Source organism: Hippopotamus amphibius, chromosome 3, assembly GCF_030028045.1.
Source record: "Hippopotamus amphibius kiboko isolate mHipAmp2 chromosome 3, mHipAmp2.hap2, whole genome shotgun sequence".
Taxonomy (NCBI): Eukaryota; Metazoa; Chordata; class Mammalia; order Artiodactyla; family Hippopotamidae; genus Hippopotamus; species Hippopotamus amphibius.
In genome coordinates, this window is record NC_080188.1 from 109,199,901 (window position 1) to 109,209,873 (window position 9,973).

At 33.6% G+C, this 9,973-nt stretch overlaps 1 pseudogene; it reads left to right on the plus strand.

Moving 5' to 3' along the window:
• Nucleotides 1–8,890: 8,890 nt before the first annotated feature.
• Nucleotides 8,891–9,484, plus strand: LOC130848611 (olfactory receptor 4P4-like; annotated as a pseudogene).
• The last annotated feature ends 489 nt before the right edge of the window (nucleotides 9,485–9,973 follow it).

Sequence of the window (9,973 nt, forward strand, 5' to 3'; positions counted from 1 at the left end):
TTTTTTCTACTCGGCATGCTAAAATCTTTATGCAGGAGAAAATGGGGCCTTGGAATCAGAGACCTCCATTAGCTTTGAGAGTGATTTGCACCCTAATTGTCCACTTTATAAAGGTCAGAGCTGATGAGCTGAAGAAATATGAGTAAAGTGACAATTTCTCTAATCCACAGTAGTGAGTTGTGAGGCAAGAGAATTTTAATAATCATTAACATGTAAACCTGGGGTCAAGACAAATTGTGACACTCTGGACAAACAAAAAATTAAGAAAATGTAAGTTTGCAAGAGAGAATTTTTCAGGGTTGAGCTCTGTTTGGTGACCGAGTTATTAAATTTTTGCCTCTCAGCTACATTCTACCCTTTCATTGCCTGTCCTGTTGTGATGGAGCTGCAGGGAGTATGCTTGTTAAGCTTGTCAGTGGAGGACACTTCTGTTAAATTGCAGGAGGAAAGGTCTTTCCTCCTGGTTCTGGTGCTTTGTTTTCTTTACTTCTGGATCCTGCTTTACTTCCAAAAACTGTGCTCAAGCACGCAATTCCTCAGCAAGTTCACAGCCCCAGGACAAACCTGGTTGTCCCCTTGCTCTACCATTCTGATCCTTCTGGAGTAGACATTTGCACCATAAGCCTTGCAGCAGCCTGTCCATGACAGGGCTCCCAAGGCCTAGGATATATCTGAGCACTCTCCCTCAGCATCTCCCAGCCTGAATCCAAGTCATTGTTTTTGTTTTTTTTCTAATCTCCTTCCTAAAGTTCATACACACCTCAGGCCTCAAACAGCCCTGTATCCAGCTGGCTCTCTGCACTCAACCTATGCAAATTCTCCCACCAACCTGTGAAGGGAGACACACCTGTGGAGTATCCCCTTTCTAGAGACACTTCCTGCTTGTTCTGTGACTGTGCAATTGTGGCTGCATCTACAACAGCATCTGCTCCAATGATGTCCTAATCCCAATCTTGAGGAAAGATCTCCTCCTACAAGTTCATTTTTTGGTTACTCCTTCTGTCTTAGGTTACTTTCAACACTTTTAATGACATGCAATAAACTGTACATATTATTGTGCCCAATTTGAACAGTTACAACAAATGTGTACACCTGTGAAACCATCCCCCCTGTCAAGATAACGAGAGTATCCATCACTCCAAAAAGTTCCCTTGTACTCATTGCCATGTCCCCCCTGTCCTTTGCTGGGCCCCTTTTCTCTGACAACTGTTGATTTGCTTTATGTCTCTACAGATTAGTTTGTGTTCTCTAGATATTTACATGTATTTACTCAAACAGTATATATTCTATGTGTGCTAGCTTCTCTCATACTAATTATTTTGAAATCACTCCATGTTGTTGCATGCATTAATTGTTCATTCCCTTTTATTGCTATGTATGCCATGAATGCAAATTCTACAATTTGTTTCCTCACTGTGCTCTTGATGGACCTTTGGGCTGTGTCCAGTTTTTGGCGATTACAAATAAAGCTGCTATGATCATTCATGTACAAGTTGCTGTGTGGTCATATGCTTTCAGCCCTGTTAGGTAAACATGTAGGAGAGAAATGGCTGGTCCCATGTAAGTTTAACTTTTTAAGAAACTACAAACTGGTTTCTGAAAGTGGTTGTACCACTTTACATCTCAACAAGAAGTTTCTGAGTGTTTCAGATGCTCTTCAACACTTGGTATGTCACTCTTCTCAATTTTAGCCATTCTAGAAGCTGTGAACTACTATCTTGTTATGGCTTTAATTTGCATTTCATAAATAACTAATAATGTTAAACAATGTTTCAGCCATTTATTTGATATTCAAATATCTTCTTTGGTGAAGTGTCCTTTCAAACCTTTTGCCCATTTGAAAAATTTTCATCTAAGTTGTTAACTTTTTAGGCATAACATTGTTTATTCTATTCACTTATTAGCCTCTTAATATCTGCACTATCTCATTTCTCTCAGTTTTAATATTGATAATTTGTGTCATCTCTTCTTTGCTCCTAGTAAACTGGTAATATGGTTATCAGTTTTAGAGAATTTCTCAAATAACTGATTTTGCTTTCATTTTTCCCAATTGTATTTTTCTTTTTCTTTTTTTTTAACTGATTTTCACCTTGATCTGTATTATTTCCTTCTTCTCACTCTGGTTTATTTGTTCTTCTTTTTCTAATCTTAAGATGGAAGCTGAGGACAAATTTGATACTTTTTTTTTCCAATATAGATGTTTAGTGCAATAAATCTCCCTATAATTCATGTTTTAGCAACATTCCACAAACTCTGATATATTTTGTTTTTACTTTAATTCATATAAAACTACTTTATAATTTCCCTTTTGACTTCTTCTTGGTCCCTGAGGTTATTTTAAAGTGTGTTATGTAATTTTCAGATATTTGGGAATTTCTTAGATTTCTTTCTAATATTCCTAAGTTGATTTCTTTGTGGTAAAGAACATACTTTGAAAGTCTAGGATCCTTCTAAATTTATTAAGACTTACTGTATAGCCGAGAATATGATGTATCTTGGTAATTACGCTGAGTATACTTGATATGAGTGTGTATTCTGCTAGAGTTGGATAAAATATTTTATAAAGACAATGAAGTCAAGCCAATTGAAAATTTTGCTCAAGTCTACAATATCTTTGCAGATGTTCTACTTGTTCCATTAATTATTGACAAATGGGTACTGAAGTATTCAAATATATTGTGAATTTTCTTTATTTTTCCTTGAGTTTCTATAAGTTATTGTTTCATGTATTTTGAAGCATGAGTTAGAGTCATAAACATTTAGGTAGTGATATCTCCTTGATTAGTTGACATGTTTATCACTATGACATGAAATTTTCTTATTCTTGGTAATATTCTTTACTCAAGATTTTTTGGTCTGATAATTGCAAAGTCTCTTCATCTTTCTTCTCACCAGTTTTAGCATTATTTATCTTTTCCTTCCTTTTACTTCTAACCTAAATGTGTCTTCATATATAAAATATATTTTCTAAATCCAGAATATAGTTGGGTTGTGTTTTTTATAGACTATCTAGCAATCTCTACTTTTTAACTGTACTATTCAGACCATTACCATTTAATGTGAATATTGTTAAGGTTTGGTTTGTTTACATTTAGCAATATTTTTCTATTAATTCTATTTATTCTTCACTTTTCTTCTTTGTCTTCCTTATCTTGAATCAATAGAATATTCTTATAATTCTTATAACTCTATTTTATCTTTTTTATCATCTATTACTCTCTGTTATTTCCATGGCCCTGTTAGGTTTTATGATACACATCTTTAGTTCATCACAGCTTGGTGTGGTAATATAACATTTTATGTACAGCATAATAGACTTACAATAATCATAATATACTTCAGTGTGTCCCCTTCCTTCTTTATGTATTGTTGTCATACATTTTATTTCTACATATGTTATCTAGTGAAGTATATTGCCATTATTTTTGAAACCAGTCTCTGTTCTTCAGCAAGCTGTATAATCTTTAGATTTTCTTTTTCTCTTCTTTTCTTTCTTTTTTTTTTTTTTCTCTTTTTTTGCTTCTGAGTAATGAGGGGGGAGAAATTCCTGTGAAAATATATTTTTGAAGAATTAGATTATGCACAAAATGCTTAATACAGTGACTGACATATAGTGCTTTAAAAATGTTTATAAATACTCTGGTCATTTTGCTAAGTGAATTGTTCTGATTGCAATAGGATGATTTCCTGAAATCTTAGGTGACTACATGTGATATACAGATTTTTTTGTTCAAGGGTAGAGGGTACCTGAACTTAGTGCAGATGATTCTGAGTCTCTACACCTTGCAGCACGAAAACTACTCCAAGGAAACTACTCAATAGTAATTGGAATAAAAGTGCATTTATTTTATTTGTTTCTGACTTCATTAAACTATTTAATACTTTTCAAACAAAAAAAAAATGTGGATCCTATTCCAACCTGCTGATAGGAGCAGGGAATTTGTTTTAAATTTCAATTATTTTGCCAATTATCTTTTTTTCCTTCATCTCTCCCAGCCCAGCTATCCATTGCAACAATGGCAGTTCATTGCTGTTAGTTGCAACTACTGGTCCAGGAGAGTAGTGAGGTGACAGGGGATTGACTTCATTGCTAACTGACCCTTATGCATCCTATGTTGCTTTTGTCACTAAAATGTTGGGACTCTGAAGGTCTCTTTCCAATTTTCCTCTAATTTCTTTTCTCCAAAAATAGAGACCTTCTCCAAAGCAAACACAGTGCTCCCAAAGTGTTACCTAAGTTTCTTTTTTGCTCTTCACAGGAGGAAATTAGCCAAAACTGGCAGAATTTCTTGAACTTCTCTGGATTTGAATAACAGTACTGGCCTCTAGACACACAGTGCCCAGAGCTTGGCTGATACAAAAGTGAAAAATAAATTTAAATCCTGATGATTCCCAGAAGGCTGAGGCATATAACCTTGGACAACTGATTAGTATTCCTTGGCTAGAATCTTTTAAGAAATGCTTCTGGGAAAACAATTTGTTTAACTTTCAAAATCAAAATATTCTTATGGTTTCCTCTCTGTTTATGTTTGGCTCCTGCTGAGCAAGTTTCTTTCAGGCATAGGCATCAAAGAGATGACTCTGAAGGCATATGTGTGCATGCTGCGTTAGCAGATATTTCAAAGTGGTCTTGTTTACTTTTGAGTGTGAGCAGGTGTCAGTGAGCTGTCAGCATTTGAAATCCTAGATCACTTTCGTGTGTGATGGATAAATACTTCTCTGTGGACATAGGATAGTTTTCAGCGATATTCAAATCTTCACTCACTTTCTAAAAGAGTGTTGTTTTTTTTCCTGGAAATTCAAGAACAGCAATATTTGAAGATATTTTATAGAATTGACCTAGATTTGTTTGCACCACAGCTTTATTGACATATTTTATTTCAGGAGTAAATGTTAGTGAATGGTTAGTAAACTGAGTACCTGAAGAGAGAAAATGTGTGACCAGACATTTTCCTGAGTAACTTTAACTTGAAGACCATCCACAAATTATGTGCAGGAAATTGCCCTTATAGTGCTTGTTTTAGGCTCACTAGATCTATTTGGCATTAATTCTGTTACTTTAAGGGTATATATTCTGTTATGGTATAGTAAGCAAGAGTTAAAAATGTTTTTTTCAATGTTTAGTTTTGATTGTATACTACAAATGGTGTTTGTAATTTGGATAATACATTTGAAAATAATGGAAATTTCATATTTTCAGTGACCTTGCAGCATCCAATATTTGAAGAAATTCCTATTTTTTTAAAATGAACTGTTGCCTAGAACTGTCTAGACTCATCAGACTCAGATTAAGAAAATGTGTAGTTCGGCACATGCTGATTGTGACAGTAGACGTGTATGTTTAGTGTATACAGGTCCTACTTGACCTAGTGGAAAACACAGTTTCACAGCTCTGATAGTACCTCATGAAGGGTGAACGGGACTGTTAAGCAATACTACAGAGGGTACACTTTGATTTTTTAACTTAATTTTGGTGGCATGAAAAAACAGATTAGTTATTTAAAATTAAATATTAAGACTTTTCCCAGGTAACCAGTGATATTGCCAGATTGATTTTATTTTGTCACCAAACATTTTCCAAGATGAAGTTTGTTTTGATTGCCCTTCCAAACTCTATGTAGCAGCTTGGGTTTTGTTTATTTCAAGTGATTTCATTGGAATGTATATCTGTAGGTCTTTTTTCAAAGAAAGCAGAACATAAGGAAAAGATATATAATTGTTATGTGCTCTGGAGATTTCACTTTATAAACTCATGTATTCCTCATTATTTCCCTGAAAGATGTGTCTACATCACAATTGTAGGGTGTTGCTATTCAAGCTTAAAGAAGTTCATTGTGTTATACAAGTAAGAACAGCTTGTGTGAATAGATAAATCCAAAATAGTCCTTTTTTAAAAAAATGGTCCTTTTTTATACTTGTTAAGATTACATTATAAATAGTAACACAATGTAAAATGTATAAAACTCTGGGAATAAAGTGTGGCAATTGTCAAAATTCATGGTGGATGACATTATATAATCTCAACTGGGAGGTCTTTTTAGACTTAAATGTCATTTTCTATATAAAGTGTAAGTATCAAAGATTGAAGCAAAAAAAGTAGCCACATCTTGGTTTATATTATTTCACCTGATATCAAACAACTGAATATTGGAAACATCTACGTGACCAATAGTCTCTCTCTAGCCTCAGAAGTTTACCAATATACAGACAATGTTTGGATAAAAGTGGTTTGCCCTCCATTTTATTTCTAATTTTGATTTTATTGCCTTTGTAACATCACTTGATTTTTTACTTAATGATGTTTTCTTTTCTTCATTTATGTGTTTAATGCTTTAAACTTAATTTCTTTCTCTTGCTACTGGTTACATTATCATTCTACTGGTGCCTCCAAGAGTGTTGATAACTTCATTTTATAAGATTGGAATATTAATATCTGTAGCAGTCAGATTGAAAGCTCAATGTTGTGAGATAATTTCAAAACAGAGACATGCTACATCACACATCTATTCTTATAATTATCATAATCTATTTTATAGTGATTGGGAGTCTGTCACCTTTCATGAGATGAAAATTATAATAATTCCTACACTGATATCTTTTTCTAATACATGCCCCTTTCCTGTGGGAGGCAATGATAAACATAGTAAGAATTGGGAGATCAAGTTTATTAACTCTACAATTTATTGTTTCTATCATTTGGGATGTTCACTTAGTTCATCTTAATCTATTCCTTCTATACTGAAAGTAATATGGTTGGATTAGATGAGTAATTTAATTCTTATATCACATAATAACTAGACTTACTTCTAATTTCATACATTTTAAATCAGCTTAGTTTTATGTACATTCACTTAAAGGAGTGCAATATGGAATTTTCATAAATGAGTTATTAATTGCAACTGCAATTGTGACAATACATTTAGATATAAGAAAAACATTTAATTTTATGCAGATGCTATAACTTGTACATAATTTTGAAGATAAGGCCCCATTGTTTTCATGTTAAAAAGGGAGACTAAAATGTCTTAGGGATATATTGACACAATATGATTAAGTTAATACTTTCCCTTCTTAATGTAGCCAAAGATATTAAGCCAATATTGAAAAAAGGAATTATTCTCTCAACATATTATCCAATGTGCTTTAAAGCCATGTCTGTTTACCAGCTAAGATGATATTAAACACAACTAGCATTACAGCTACTCAATTTGAAAAATAGTGAACTTGTTCATCTATACACATTGTTACATCCAAAGTTATATATTATTAAAAATATGTGTCTGTGGGACCCAGGCATGGCTGCTAAATCTGATCTAGGAGTGAGGTGGATAACTAACTACAAACTACCTAATTCCTCAGGATTGATCAGAATAGAACTGAAAAGTATGTGCTCTCAGTAGTGCATTCTGTCATTGCCTTTGTGTTGAGTCCTACCCTGATCAAAAAGAAAATAATATATTCAAATCCATGAATAAGGCACGCAACAGAAAACAGCTGAGTACTTCCTGACCACAAAATTTGTGGTTACATTGGGTGACATAATTTATATTGATTTTTGCTATCCATAATTTATTCCAACAGAGCACACAAGTACAGAATTCAAATTATTTGTTCATTTCAATGAGTGTTTATCTTTATTTGCACCATTAATTTTAATGACCATTCTTTTACACTAAATTTAAATATGAGATATGTCAGTCATTGATGAAAAAATCTAATTTTTTCTGTATTTTCAACTATTTTTAGTCTTCTAAAATAAGCTAGCAAGTTTGATTTCCCAAGTTCAGTATGCAGTACTCACCCCACCCCATTCTTGTATTTCAAGGAACATTACTTACAATCCTAATCACTCAGGCAATTAGTTTTTTAATGCACTGCATTCCTTCATCATACCTTAAATGGGCTCAGGATACTTGTATCAGCCTGCAGTTAGGCAAAATAATCTAATACAAAGGTTACCTTTTAGTAAAGTGGTGAATACCTCATGTAACTTATTGAATACTGTACTAAAAGTGAAAAAAAAATGCTTGTTGGGATACAGAATGGTTGTAAGTGTATGGGTTCTTTAGCTGTGTAAACTCTGGGTTGACTGGGAGCCACTGTAACTCACTGCTCAGGCCCAGCATCATGAGAAAGAATCATATTACATGTAGCTAGCCCAGGGAAAAGATCAAAATTCAAAATTCAAGTATGGTTTCTACTAGATGCTTATTGTTTTATACATGTAAAATCTAAAATCATAACTTGAACCATCAGAAGTAGAGGAATATCTGTAAGAAAAAATTATAATTTCAGAACTTAATAAAATTTATTTTATTACTATCAATGTAACAGAATATTAAAAAAATAAAAATACTAAAGAAATGAGCTATGATTTCTCAGAAAAATATAATAATATCATCAATTTACACACCAGCTTCTGTAACTTGTTAAATTAGCTTTCATGATTTGTTAGTAGATTTTATATGGTTGTAATTATTTTGTAAAGGTTTTCATCCAGATTTATATTTTTTTCAGATGTTCAATTTTTTGTGCATAGCATATAACATATGGAAAGTCAGAACATCTCAGAATTTATTTTCTTGGGATTTTCCTCTAATTAGAACATACAAATATTTTGCCTTGTGCTCTTCTTATTTTGTTATGTTGCCATCTTGGTGGGAAACCTTCTGATCCTTGTCTCCATCCGATGCAGTGTCTTTTTTCACCAAACAATGTACTATTTCCTCAGCCACTTATCTTCTGCGGACATCTGCTATACTCCTGTGTGACACCTAAACTAATCAGTGACCTGCTCCTGGGAAGGAAAACCATCTCTTATGGTAATTGCATGTTACAGCTCTTTACAATGCACTTTTTTTGCATCATTGAGGTCTTTGTCCTCACAGTCATGACCTTTGACCATTGTGTTGCCATCTGCAAGCCTCTCCACTACATGGTTATCATGAACAGGGCAAGGTGCAATCTCCTCATCTTGGCTGCTTGGGCTGGTGGGACTGTCCATTCCTTTTCTCAGTTCTCTGTGGTAATCAATTTGCCCTTCTGTGGCTCCAATGAAATTGATCACTATTATTGTGATATTTTTCCTTTGCTGAAAGTTGCCTGTACTGATGCCTACATCACTGGTGTCCTGTTGGTTGCCAATTCAGGAATGGTTGCCTTAGTAACCTTTGTTCTCTTGTTTGGGTCTTATGTCATTATATTATTCACCTTAAGAAATCACTCAGCTGAAGGAAGGTGCAGAGCCCTGTCTACCTGTGGGTCTCACACATCACTGTGGTTGTCTTATTTTTTGGGCCTTCCATCTTCACCTACCTCAGACCCCCTTATCACTTTCCCTGAGGACAAAATATTTTCTCTATTTTACACCATCATTGTTCCAATGTTCAATTCCTTAATCTACACCCTGAGAAATACAGAGATGGAAAAGGCCATGAGAAAGATTTGGTGTCAAAAGATATTTTCAGGAGAAAAACATAATTGATTTCTCCTACTTAATATGCTAAAAACTTCATGCTGGTTAAAAGTGAACTTGGAATCAGAGAGCGCTATTACCTTTGAGATTATTGAAACCAAATTGTTCACTTTACAAATGTCAAAGATGATGAACTGCAGAATATGAGTAAAGTGACAATTTCATTGGTGACCTTGACATTTGGTAAGGATGTTGTGGATTAAAACTATATTAGCCTAAAGGAATGGTTGCTATGTCCTATAGAGTAGGCAATTCTGAGGCTGACTATGAATTTTAAAAATAATTTGCATGAAGGTTGTATATGGAGACTAGATAACTTTTTGGCATTTTGTAAAAATGGAATAGATTAAAAATGTTTCTCAGAAATTAAAACAAGTGCATATTTTACTATTGACTTTATTTCCTCATAGAATATTCAGCTAAATTTTATATGATGGCACTCTGAAAAAATTATACAATAAAAAAGTGCACATAGATCATTTGGTTTAAAGTTTAAAG